The sequence below is a fragment of the Equus przewalskii genome, chromosome 8 (genome assembly GCF_037783145.1).
Source record: "Equus przewalskii isolate Varuska chromosome 8, EquPr2, whole genome shotgun sequence".
In the NCBI taxonomy this organism is placed as follows: Eukaryota; Metazoa; Chordata; class Mammalia; order Perissodactyla; family Equidae; genus Equus; species Equus przewalskii.
Window position 1 is genome coordinate 48,846,111 of NC_091838.1, and position 14,003 is coordinate 48,860,113.

Sequence of the window (14,003 nt, forward strand, 5' to 3'; positions counted from 1 at the left end):
TAGTTAGATATTTTTTTTACCACAATAAGAAAGTTCATTCCTTAAATCTACATGATTTAATGTGATTTCAGTGGGACATTTTCTTTTTTCACAGTATCTCAAAGTCAGTATCTTTTTGTCACCCTGCAGCATAATTTAGTTTTGTGCCTTTTACAAGACACTTCGTGACTTTAACAAAGTAATCTTCCTGGTGAGGATGGTGATGGAGCAGTTAATGGCCTCTTGGTCAGTTCTTAGCATTAATCCCTAGGCTGTTTTGAGGGCCAGAGGACGAAGACAGTTCTTTTCCAAAGAGCAATGGATTGGGCTTTTAAAGTTGGAAGTTGACCAGCATTTTTGGAGGTGAGCACAGCAGATTTTAAGACAGTTACTTTTACAAAGTGGAAGTTGGACCAGAGGTTGCATCTTTGTTAAATAGCTTCTATTTTGTGAAAATATCTTCTGGATATACTAGAAAAATAATTTCATGAAAACTGCAACTTTCACTTAAATTTCTGTCCAAACTCTCTATAAAGAAAACTCTGAAGAGTTTGCTTTAACTGCCCCCAGCAGTTGGCCTTGTAAAAGCACTCAGGGCTCCCCAAGGGTACTGTGCCCATTCACTCCTGAATGGCAGAAGGCAGCAAGGACCATCAACGTGGGCAATGACCTCAGGAAAGAGAAATCGATTTCCAAACATGCCAATTGCCAGCAGCTTTGTTGGTGATGTTCTATAAGCATAAAGCACACATTTTACTCTCCATCAGAGACTCAGATAACTGACTCTCTGTCCTCAACTGGCTTAAAAATCTTTATGTGGTTGGAGGTTAAAAAACTATCTGGCAGATTCAATTCCTGTGACGTCTTGGACATTAGGGACAGAACCAACTTACATGCTGCCATGGTAAAGTTATCATCGATATCAATGCGTGAACTTAGACTTCACCACAATGATTAACAAATGGTTAGGTACACGGGGATTTATTTTCTTTTATTTTTTATACTGTACATATATATTATACACAGTTTCGCATGTACAATTTACAATGTTTCCCTGAGAATGGGATGTTCTGATTAAGAATATTCTGATAGTTGCCAAACACATATATTGATGATCAGTTGTCAAAGACTTCAGATATCATGAAATGTACTTACAACTCACAACTAAAACTTCCCTGACATAATTTAATCTTTCATTGATGACAATCAAAAGATTTATCGAGCAATGGTGCAATGTCCCAGGGGGTTCATTATGAATATCAATTATCATTATAGTATAGTTCCATAAAAAATGTTATGAAGGCTTGAATTTTTCAGTTGGTTTGGGTTTTATGTGAATATAACTTTGCTAAATAACAGATTATTTTTTTAAAACTATGAGGTTACACAGCTCTCCCCACAGGTATCACCCGGCTAAAGCTAAAGCCCCTCACACAGTATTGAGGACAAAACAGAATTCACATTTCTTTAAATTTAAAAAGTTACAACTTTTCTATGGGAAAAATTGAGGAAAAGGAAACACTTAGCACATATTCAGTATTTTAAAATACGTTGTTTAAAGCAAAAAGAAACAGGATTATTAAAATATTATAACACCATTTGACACATACATCACTTACCTGCTCCTGAACTTTCACTGGCGTCCTGCTGTCTATCAGATCAAATCCAACTTATCTCAAATTGATGAAGTCTAGATCCTCTAGAGTCTTACCTTACGGATTGCGTGTTTTTTCTTTTCCCAATCGTTTTCTCAATCTCAGATGGGTGTCTATTTCTGTTGCCAGGATGTACTCATGGTGTTTCTTGCTCATGGACAATCCTTTCACTTCTATCGATCATGACAAATATTCTCCATCCTTTAAGGCCCAACTCAAAGCTCACTTCCTCTCTGAAGTCATCTCAATGCCACATGTCTTTTTATAGTTAATCTATTCATTAATCACTTAGCAGAGATTTAATGAGTAAATATTATGTCTCCAGCACTACTCTAGGTGCTATGACAGATTGTAACCAACGTGGAAGACACAGCTCTGCACCTCAGTTGCATATGCTGTCCAGCCTCCCCAACTGGACTGTAACCTTTTCAAAGACTGGCTGGTCTTATATTACCCTTGTAGTATCCTACTTAGCTGGAACATCTGGGATAAGATGGGACATATGCTGGTCATTGAAAGGTCTGGGTGATTGGATCGCATCTGCCTGATGTTGATGGTAAGCAAATGAGAGACAACTGGAGGAAACTTACTAGTCCTTGGACACAAAAGAAATCTTTTCATAGTTGCTCAACAAAGGGGCCCACAATATGGAGTTAATAAACGTTGAACGAATTTGTGAATGAGTGAACAAACCAATTAGCCTTTTAAAGGGAAGGTGGGAAGACCATCATGTTAGACTGACTTTACACAATTAAGTCAGGGGTATTGATTTCTTCACAGTGAAAGAGAAAGAGATGCCTCTTTGAGTGTGGACACAAGGACCACATTTCTGAGTGTCCTAAGTGCTAGTTTTGACCAACACACAGAGGCCCAAGCCAGTGGGACAGCTGCCATTTTGGCAGCTTTGTCAAGAGGAAAAAGACTTTGCTGAATGAGCTAAATCTTACCTGGCCAAGAGGAATTCCCTAGCTTTACTATAAACCATTAGAGCAGAAAAATAGGCTTAGAAGCATTGGAAATGGGCCAAAAGAGAATGTCAATGAGACAGCAGGGTCTAAGAATAGAAAACCAGGCAGCAGATTAGACAGAGTAGATGTGAGAGAGGGAACAACAGCAGATAAGGAAGACTAAACAGTGACCAAGGGAAAATGACAAAAATATTGCCGTCTACATTAACTCTCCTGCAGGGAGGGTTCCAGTCAGCAGGAGGCAACGAGGGAGATTTTACTAAGGCATATGGTCCAGTCTCAGTGTATCCCAAATCTTCTCCTAGAACCAGCAACAGCATTAATATGTAGGACACTGTTCTAAATTTACAAACAGGATATGTATCTAAAACCCACTTGTAATTTGATTGGTTGAAAATATATTTTCCTCCAGAAATTATTATTTATTTTGGGGGGGAAGGGGGAGGAAGATTGTCCCTGAGCTAACATCTATGCCAGTCTTCCTCTATTTTGTATGTGGGACACCACCACAGCATGGCTTGATGAACAGTGTGTAGTTCTGTGCCAGGGATCTGGACCCACGAACCCCAGGCTGCTGAAGCAGAGTGCACAAACTTAACCACTACACCACTAGGCTGGCAGAAATTATTTTAATTAGGTTAGACATTTATGCCAAATCACAAAAACCTATTTAATCTATATGAATGTAAAGTTTAGCCCTCCATACAGGTATTTCAATCATCTCTACTTACAAATATGTTCCAATTACTCTGGTTGCCTAAGAAATTACTCCAAAACATGGGATTAAAACAACAACATTTATTTTGTTTACGAATCTGCAATTTAGGGCACGGCTTGGCAGGGATAGCTCATATCTGTCCACTTTGCCTCAGGAGAGGTAAGGGGGACCCGATGGCTGGGGCCTGGACTCCTCTGAAGGCTTGCCCATTCACGTGTGTGGTTGATGCTGGCTGTTGCTGAGACCTCAGCTGGGTGTGTTGGCTGAAACACCTACATTTGGCCTCTCTATACGGTCTGGGCTTCCTCACAACATGGTGGTTGATTTCTAAGGTCAAATGTCATGCATAAGAGAAACAACGAATAGCCAAGAGAAAAGAAATTGTATTCTTTTCATGATCCAGCCTTGGAAGTCACCTAGCATTGTTTCCACTGTGCTCTATCATTTGGACCAATCACAAGCCCATGCGGATTTAAGGAGAGGGCAATAGACTCTACCTCTTGATGGAGATGGCAAGATTCTAGAAGAGCATGTGGGAGTGGATATAATTATATGGCCATTTTTGGAGAGTATAGTCTGCTGCACCATATAACATTACTTTTAGGGAAAATGCAATATATTCCAGCTTGAAAGGCAATATAACATAGTGAAAAAAGAGCCAAATACCTAGAGCTCCATTATATACTTGTGTGACACTGGGCAATTTGCTTAAGTTCTCTGTGTCTCAGTTTCTTCATTTATAAAACTGGGGTGTTGTGAAAAAAAGTAGTTATTTTGAAAAGAGCTTAGAAGACTATCTGGCTCCCTGAGTGTTAGCTATTGTCATAACACCAGGGACATACCTCTTCCAACTTTGGCAGTGGTACTTCCTGGTTCCTGGGGGGATGGTGGAGGAGGCAGCCCTACCAGAGGTAGAAAATTAAGGATAACAGTTCACATTATTGAGTACCTAATATCTGTCAGTTACTATGCCGTGCAAGTTGACTTAAAAATCCATAAGGTAGGTACTAATATTATCCAGGTAAGAAAACTATGACTTAGGTAACTTGCCCAAAGTGACAGCTGCAAGTAGTAGAGATGGGATGTGCTCTCAGACCAGTATAACTAGATAGAAGGAGCCTTAATTCCTGGATAACTGTGTGGAGCAGAACCTTCTCCCAAACCTGATTTGTGGGTGAGTGAAAAATGAGCAGTATTGTATTAGCCATTGGGATTTGGCGCTGTTCATTACATCAGTGAGCCTGGCTTGACTGGGTCAGTACAGGGAAGATGGGAGACATATACTTGAGCACCACTAACTTAAAGAATCCTTTCATAAAATAAAATGGCTCTCATTATTTGCATAAGACAGCATATTTGCATAAAAGAAAATCATTCTCTAGGTCAGTCCCTACCAGTCTCATTTTCTTCTGAACTAGAGGACAGATAGTCTTTGACACACTGGGAATAGGCCTGGGCATACTGATCTGGAATCCTTGACACTGATATGAACAGATTGCTCTCAAATAGACTGGCTGTCCACCAGCAGAAGAATTCCTATTCTAAAGTTTGAATCTAATGGTCCCTAGGTTCTTTTCTTGTTTCTTTTCTTTGTTTGCTCTTTTCTTTTAGCGAGGATTCTCTTTTTGACTACACTGCCCAGGAAAGCTGCAAGGGGGAAACCTTGGCTGCTGATATACATAGGTCTCTAGGCAGGTTGCCTACATAGTTAGACTGTTAAGTTCCAAGATGGCAGTGACTTGCCCGTCTTGTTCCCCACAACATCCCTAGCGTCTAGCCTAATGCCTGGCACACAGTAGGTGCTCAAAACTTGTTGAATGCATGAAAGACTGAATGTTTGAATAAAATCTCAAGCAAACAAAAGTCAGAAGTCCATAAAATAACTTGGGTTCTTTATGCCAGTGGCTTATATTCACTCAAGGACCACACGAGGTAGGGACCCAAAATGCCTACTCTAATACTGCGGATGCAGTAGCAAGTTAACAAGTGCATGCTGATGGAGTGATGCCACCTTATGCTGCACCTGATCCATGGTAAGATGAGGAAAGGTGCAGGACGGGATAACCTTTATGGTATGTTATTTTTTATTTTATCTCCAAGGATGTTGTAAATATGGTCGTCACAAAATTGGTTGTGGTTTTAGTTGTATGAATCACATGAAAGTCTGTGGGAGTCAGCTGAGCAGACATCCAAAGAATATAATACTCTTCTCAACATTTACCTCTGATGGAGAGGGTTTAAATTCATAAAAGTAAAGAAAATCTAGAAAAATCCTTTTAAAAGTTCATCCTTGGCATAAAAGCAATATGCAACCTTTGGGTTTCCTGCAGTCATTGGGAAAGAATTCAGAAACTATGGACAATCCTCCCCCTAGGACAAGCAGCAGCTGGAGTATCTTTCAGACTAGAGATTTATTTCCTGCAAATCAAATGTAGAACTTTAATGTTAGCAGAATATACTATGTTTTACACTAGTGTAAATTTTAAAGGGAGGCTGTGTCTGTAATTAAAGGCATTTATAGAAATATGTCCAAAAAAACTACAGTTCACTGCAGAGATAAAAAGAACAGACTGGTTCCAGTGGAGAACTGGAACGTAGCTCCAGTGAATTTAAATATTTATCATATAATTTTTATATCAAAGTCTTAATAAGCACTAACTTTTATGGCATCACTTCTAGAAACAATAAAAAATACTATATTTTGGAATGCTATTTCTAGTTGTATTTCCATCACGGGGCACTATTCAAATAACAGTTGATTTCATGAAAAATATGGCACTTTCCTTTCTGAACTTAAAATTTCAAACACCTTTCGTCAAAGAAGCCAACAGTACAGCCTGAAGTCAGAGATTTTAGACTTTTCCCAACTTTCTTTATCAAGTTGCCTCAGTCAGTCACAGCCCCTAAAGCAGGTGTCCTTTTCTAGGCCAAAGAATAAGAAATGTTTGAGAAAATCCTTTTATAATTCCCCCAAGAATACACGAAGAAAAATTGCTAAGCTTCCATTTCAAATGTTAGGGATTTGGATTAAGTTTAAACAACAGCTTGTGCAAAATGTCATAGCTGAGATTCTCTTATGCTGAGATGGTAGGTGCTGATGTAACAGAAAGGACGGCTTTGGACATTCTAAACACAGGGCTGGAACGGCAACGATGCATGACGTCAGCCAAGTAACTGCAAAGTTACCTAGTTGGTTGGAGAGGAAAATTAGGCAATATCTTCTACAAATTCAAAGTGACATGAAGAGTGAGACAATTACTTACATACTCACACTAAACAATAATATTAATATTGTTCTTGAACACGAAATAAGTCAAATAAGACTCTGAGTTCCAATTAATTGCGAAGTGTCTCCATTCCCCACTTCATTTTGAATGTGTCCCATCCTGGGACCTCTGGCAGATAAATTTGCAGGCTCCACCCTGAGTAACTGGAATTAACATCACAATGATCAATTCACACACGTGTGTGCTTTACATTAAACTGGAAAGTTACTTAAGTTCTTTAATGCTCGTTTCAAATGTTGTACACAAAGTACCATATTCTAGAGCATTCCTTCAGCTACAATCTCATACAACATCCTGCATTCTTTATCTAAGTACTACTTGCTTATTTCTCTGAGTGGATAAAGGTCCCTTTGTAAATAGCTATAGCCTTACTTCTATGGTCCATGGTTTTAACTTGCAGAACCTGCATAACACTATGGGGTTTTTTTTTAACTCCTATATAATCAGGTAAGAATTTCTCAGTCCAGGTAACATAAGCCTGCTGATGCGTTTCAAGGAGGAAGATAAAAGAAAGTCACAGTTTGGTAGTTATATGTCTATATCATCCCTTTCCACACAGAAGTTAGAGAATGCTGTGAAATTCACACATTCAGAGAATAAAATCAGATGTGGTGGAGATGAATGTGGAAATGCTGGCGTGGATTTTGTCCAATTATGGTAGTTATATCTGCTGCTAGTTCATAGTCTTTAATAATGAATTATTAACAAAGCACATATCATAATTTTTTAAAATTTAGTTAATGTATTTCAGTTAAGGTGGTTTCCTTTGTAATCCTGCATACTTTATCTTATGCATTTAAAAACATCATTCTGAGAAAAGTCTATAGGCTTCACCAGGATGTCAAAGAAGTCCATGGCACCAAAAATGTTAAAAAATTCCAGAAACTATACACAAATCATTTAATAATGCAAGATCTGGGTTTCTAGAGTAAATCATTCCTTGCTAGCATCTGTTGAAGCTGAAACAACCTTGACCTTGAAATTAACACAATCTCATTGCTGTAAATAAATGACTCTGATGAAAGTCATTTTTTTTCTTATTTTACCATAAGAAAAGACCTGTAGATTCTAGAGCATCTCTGCTATCATAGAATAGTTGTTTTCTTCTAATGGTAAACTTTATCATTCATATTTTGCCATCAACAATGAATTGTTCTCTTATATTTCTGAAATTCAGTCTATTTTATAAAGGCATTGAATATAATCATTTCATAACATTTTAATTTAAAACATCATAGAGTATTAAGGAAATCTTTGCTACCTGGAAAAACCAGAATGATAATTCCTTATTTTCAGTAAAAGAAGTAAACATCAAACATAGTGCTTTTAAATGACAGTGCTACTGTCTTATCCATGCTCATTTGAAATATTGCAAATCAATTAACATATTTCTAGTGGTGATAAGAATCTGGCCTCTTGAGTTATTATAAGATAAATTAAACGATGCGATGATGCCTCAGTAGATGTGTCTTGAGTGTAAGCACATTAGACTTTTTGGAAAATCATCCATGGAGACTCTGGTCAAAAATAGACACATCAGATGCCAGCAAGTTAAACGAATATTCACTCATTGAAAGCTATTGAGAAATTATTGATTTACCCACAATTATTCATTTATCACTGAAGCTAAATACTGTTCAAAATTCTCATCTCCAAGACTAAAATAAACGCAATCGGAATTCAGAAACTAACAAAGAACATAAAAAATAAAAATACATTTTTGTATTAAATAGAGATGTAATTCATGTACCATAAAATATATATTTTTCATATACATAGTTAAACCATTATTGTCTAATCATCAAAACAGGAGATCTATTACATGTGCTGCTCTAAAATTTGCCTTTTTTTCTTGTTAAATTTGTAAGATTTAGAAACCTGGTTATAAATCGAGGCTTTGACTAACTTCAGTACCAGAGGTTTTCTCTGAAATACAAGCTACAAAACAATCTAAGCTGTGTGTAATGATAGAAAATCCAACATGATTAAACTTGGGAAAGAAATGAACTACAACAATGCAAATAAAAACTATTTGCATTGTATGGTGTTATAGGACTAAAGGGATGAAAGGTCTTATTAATCACGGTTATCAAATTATTCGTTCAAGATCTGGAGCAAATTTTTAGTGAATATTTATATCTGTGTTTGAATTAAAGTACAACTACCAATGATAATTTTGTTTTAGGGCTATTGTTTTCTTCTGTGGGTAATTATTTCAATTTTTAAATATAAAAACAGCTTACATGACTCCTTACTGAAGACCATCCAGTGCCCGTCTCTTCACAGCTGAATTTTCAGAGGAAGATACTGAAAATGTGCACTTTGCTTAACAACCAAAAAGCAACTGCCTGCACACACGTAAGAGGTTCCACCCAACTTCCTTGGCATCTTCCAGATTATTTTTCTCTAAACAGGAAGCAATTGACACTTTTCCCTGGTATTTTCAGAATACTCTATTTACAAGAAAAACCTCAACTTTTGTTTCAAAGTATAATGTTCTTTCCCTCTGTGCCTATTGTTGCTAATTATGAATGCTGCAAACAAGATAGAAACCAAATTCCAAACTATTCTAGGCTGTTTCAGAATAGGGTAACAATTGTAAAAAACAGCAAAGTTAGCAACATATTGCAAGACTATGCTGGAGTCTTTAAACCCAAAACAATACGGAAGAGAGGATTCCTGGAATTCAACGGGGACTGTTTGGCTCAAGCTGCAAAATCCGTATCTCTAAATAATGTCATGTTGGCAAGTGTTGAGCGAGAAAGGCGATTATATTTTAACCTACTTCACAGAACATTAATCCAAATCTAAGCAAATTCCAGAGACTCCGCACAAAATTAGCAACTAGAAGCTGCTTCACATTTTTCCCCTGGTACAATAATTGCTCATGAAGACAAACTTGTAGGAGGTAAGAGAGGGGAAAACCACAAGGATCTATCAAACAGTGAACTACTGTTATAAAGCAAACCAATTACCTCACACAGAAGAAGTGCAAGATTCAACAGCCCATGCTCTGCAGCCCCTGGGAAGCAGCAGCCGCCGCGGCGCAGTTCAGAGCAGCAGCAGCAGCAGCCGCAGCAGCAGCAGCGGCCAGCATCCACCAGATTCTCACAGGCCTTTGACTGTGTGGACTCAGCCACAGACTCTGCCTCCAGCTGACGTCAAAGTCCCTGTCACATGGCCAGATGAAAGCCAAGAGAGCATTGGTTGTCGTAGCAACCACAGAACAGCTCTGAAATTATTTCAATAGGTCATCTGTCACTGTGGTGTGTATCTGTGTGTGTGTGTGTGTGTCTGTACACACACACAGCCCCACAACCATCATGGACAGCTCCCTGACAACCTCTACTCCTGAAGTTGTGAGTCAAGAGTGCCTACAACTTTCCTCTTTAAGACTTTGGTGTCTGTTCTGAACAGTGACTTGCGGGAAAGTGCATACCACTTTCAAGTTCCCACTGGTCTCACTATGACCAGCATAAAGCATGTGTCTCTCTCTGTAGAATAGAAGGAAAGAAACTGTAAAATTCTGGGGGTGGTTTTCTGAGTTAATTAAATCTACTTGTAAGCAAATGGATAAAAACAGAAGCTCAAGGGGAGATGGAAGAAAAGATATTTTAAAAACTATGTAAGAATCCACCTCAATGTTCTGAGACCAAGCCAGTGATGGAAAGAAAAACAAGAAACATAGGGGCACTGGCCCAGAGTCAGATGAGAGAGTCTAATGATCATGACATTGACTACGATGGGGAAATTGAGTGAGACCAATTCAGAATTCCCGCATTGTAAAATGTCTATGCAAAAATGATAACCAAAAGAGTTTCAAAACAGTGCTACTTTAAAACAACCTTGTGAGTACATGTGAAATTCTTTTGGACCTTTGCTTTGGGGTCCATACAGTGCCAATCCTTGCCTCCTAAATGCTCTTGTCCACCCTCCTTTGGAGCTCAGCATGGAGTAAATGGGCTAGTGTCCTGCAAACGCAAAGTTCAGTGAAAGCTTAGAGCAGCAGAATAAAAGGATAGTCCTGCATGTTATCTAACTTCAGCTTCATCTCCTTTAGGACCACCCCAGCTTACTTCTAACTCCACACCTGTGCTTATTTCCTAGTTCATTATCCCTCTTAATTAACAGGAAACCAATTAAACAAAATGAAATGAAACCTGCAAGAAGGTACTCTGAAAAATACATTCAGCAAATGTATACTCATTCAAAAGGCAAAGATGGGGCCGGCCCAGTGGCGCAGTGGTTAAGTTCGCAAGTTCTGCTTCAGAGGCCCAGAGTTCACCAGTTTGGATCCCGCGTGTGGACCTACACAGTGCTTGTCAAGCCATGCTGTGGCAGGCGTCCCACATATAACGTAGAGGAAGATGGGCACAGTTGTTAGCTCAGGGCCAGTCTTCCTCAGCAAAAAGAGGAAGATTGGCAGTAGATGTTAGCTCAGGGCTAATCGTCCTCAAAAAAGAAAAATTAAAGGGCAAAGAGGTTAAAAGGCAGGGGAGAAGAGATTCCTTTCAAAACCTAAGGACCTTTCTATGTGGGAGTTAGCAGGATTTCTATTCTGGCTTCTTAAAAAAAAAAAAAAAGGAGCAGCTCTGGGGCTCTACAAAATATAAGCGAAAGCCAAGCCAGCTGGGCAGATGACATTTGTGTCACTGTAAAAGAATGAAGTTTCTTCAGTCAGAGTCAGAAATTACTTCTAGAACAATAAGACTAATGTCCAAACTGTTTGGCCACAGAAGCCTGCTATTCCGTCTTCCTCTTCCTTTACCTCCGTCCCAGCCCTAACTGGGAGAAAAGATAAATTTCTATTTGAAAAGTTATTTTCCTGATGCTATTAGTCATAGCACTGTGAAAGTAAAATCAAAGTATAATGCTATAATGAACACCCTCCCTTTAATTTCAGATTGATGACAGCTGGGAATTTACCTGTTTGCACAAGGACAACTGGCTCATTGAATCCAATGTCTATCCCAGTGGGTCAGGATGTCTCACCAAGGGCAGATTTCAGCAACAACCACAATTCACAAATTTGTCATTTGTTCCAGTTATAGTCCTGGTTTTCTGTTCAGAAAAGTAAAGAAGGGAATGGGAATAGAGGAGAAAAAGCACGTCCTTCTTGACTTCCAGGGTCCCACGTTCCCTGAGCCGCCTGCTTTATCATCTCTCGGACTCCAGATCCCTGGCTGCCTGGTCACCTCTTCCTCTGGGTGCAGCTTCAGCATCTAATAGAGTAAACCTGCAGTACCACACTTTGCCAATAGGTGATGTCCTCTGAAACAAGAAGTGCTTAGTTCCAAAATTCCTAAAATTCAGGGCTTTAATTAGCTTGATATTTAGCAAAAATTAACACCTTTCCATTTTGAATTTTCTGTCATTTTTAAGACTAAGTCTACTTTACTATATGCTGCCTTGGGCTTAAATTCATTATAAGTTAACATACAGTGGGCTGACCTTCAAAATGAGAAGTGGATGCTTGTAATCCTTTTCTCTACAGCAGGCTTGCAACCTGCTATCGCTCATTTCCCTTTGCAAACTACGTAGGATTAGAGATTTCTCTTACAGCTAAGGAAGCTAACGTTCTCCTGGAGGGCTGAAACCATGATGATGATCTCTTTGGAGCTCAGGTTTCTACCAACTTGGCTAATTAACCCAAAGGTAGTTGAAAATATCACAGGACAGACACAAAAGGGCCTTCTCCAATCACAGCCCACCTCACTGAATAGAATATGTGTCATTTTATTTTTTAAATGACGACTCATTTCTTTAGGTGAAAATGATTCACTGAATGTACGAAGACCCATTCAAAAATAGCTCTGCACCACAGTTTTCACTTGCTGTATGAATGTCAAGGCTGCCTATTATTAGCTTGACCACTTTGCCAGAAATAACTGGTAAATGCCACTAAACAAGCTGTCTGACTTGGGTTCACAGATCTGAGTTAACAGGTGGTTTGGGCTATGAGTAGACAACTACAATCAGCCTTTTATTTGCTGTGTCTAAGCAGAGATGTTACTGTCTCCCCGTCTTAACACTAGTGGGAAGGTCGTGGACCTATTGTCTGGAGGCACTGGGTTCAAATCTCATCTGGGCAAGTGATTTAAGTGCTCCCAGCCTCAGTGCCTACATGCCTTAAGAGGATTATAAAGTTAATGTACCCTAAAATTTTGACGGCCTGCCAAAGGGTGGATGGCTCAATGTGCATGTCATTTCTTGTTTATCTGTCTGACTCTGATATGTCGACAAAAACCTTCAGGGAAAGGATGGAATCTCATTCATCTCTACAGCTCTATGATTAGCACACAGCCCAGAACATAATGAGCGCTCAATAAATATCAAGTGGCTCAACTACAGTCATGAGTCACTTAAAGACTGTGATATGTTCTGAGAAATTCATTGTTAGGTGATTTTGTTCTACAAACACAGAGTGTACTGAGGCAGAACAAAATTTGCCACCTCAAAATGTATCTCTTTAATCTGAGGATGATTTTAGGCTGATTATGTTTAAGAGACAAAGGACTCAGAAAGTTTTTCTTGTTACCTCCCCTTAACTGCCTAAAAGAATTCAGATTAAAAAGATTTGTCTCAGGAAGGGAACTATCACCATGGCATAACATGAACCAGGTGGTAGACAGGGAGGAACCTAGAAAAGCCTGTTTGTTGGGCTCCTGTCTGTGTTCTTCTGTTTCTGTGTGGCCAAACACTTGTTTTCCAAATGTTTCCTCCTTTTCACCCACCTGTGAATTACGTTCCTTTCCTTTGAAATCCCTGACTCTCCTCACCCCTAACATCTTCCTTTGTCTTTAGCTGAGAATGGTAATTAAGGTGACGGCTTCAGCCATTTTAGCAAGTTATTCAGTTTTCTTGGGTTTCTCCCATGTATGTATACACGTTACTAAACTTTTGCTTGTTCTTCTCCTGCTAATTTGTCTCACGTCAATGTAATTCTTAACCAGCCAGAAAAGCCTAGAAGGATAGAAGAAAATTTCTACCCCCCCTACAGTACTTACACAAACCTAGATGGTATAGCCTCCTACACACTGAGGCAATGTGGTACTCATCTTATGGGGCCACCATCATATGTGTGGTCTCTCATTGAGTGAAATATTATTATGCAGTGCATGACTGTATTGAGAAATAAATACTGACCAATAGAAAGAAATTTTTCTATCTGCTAACAAAAAAGAGAGAGACTTCTCTTAACCCCCAAGAAAGGCAAAGGAAGGAAAAAGCAAAGCAAACATGTCAAGTTATCACAGAATTTTCTAGCAATGGATGGGTCCAAGTAAATTTACCAAGTCAATCAAACTTATCTCTACTAAATCATAACTGTTTATCCTAAGTGCACATAAGTTATATGCTGATGTATTTTATGGCTGTTGTTGTTGCTGTTGGATAA

General features: G+C 38.8%; 1 protein-coding gene across 12 annotated transcripts in view; it reads right to left on the reverse strand.

The window, feature by feature from the left end:
- Nucleotides 1–14,003, reverse strand: part of NCALD (neurocalcin delta) — a 389,622-nt gene that overhangs the window by 71,593 nt on the left and 304,026 nt on the right. For 2 of the 12 annotated variants that reach the window (XM_070631910.1, XM_070631911.1), the window contains 2 exons: nucleotides 11,534–11,668; nucleotides 9,583–9,777 (listed from right to left, as the gene is read on the reverse strand). The exons of 6 other annotated variants lie outside the window; for them this stretch is intronic. The gene's annotated coding sequence lies outside the window, so the exon portion shown is untranslated. Of the gene's footprint in view, nucleotides 1–8,850; nucleotides 9,310–9,582; nucleotides 10,124–11,533; nucleotides 11,669–14,003 lie in introns of those variants that run through there. 4 more of the 12 variants (XM_070631916.1, XM_070631919.1, XM_008540969.2 and 1 more) reach the window with 3 other exon arrangements.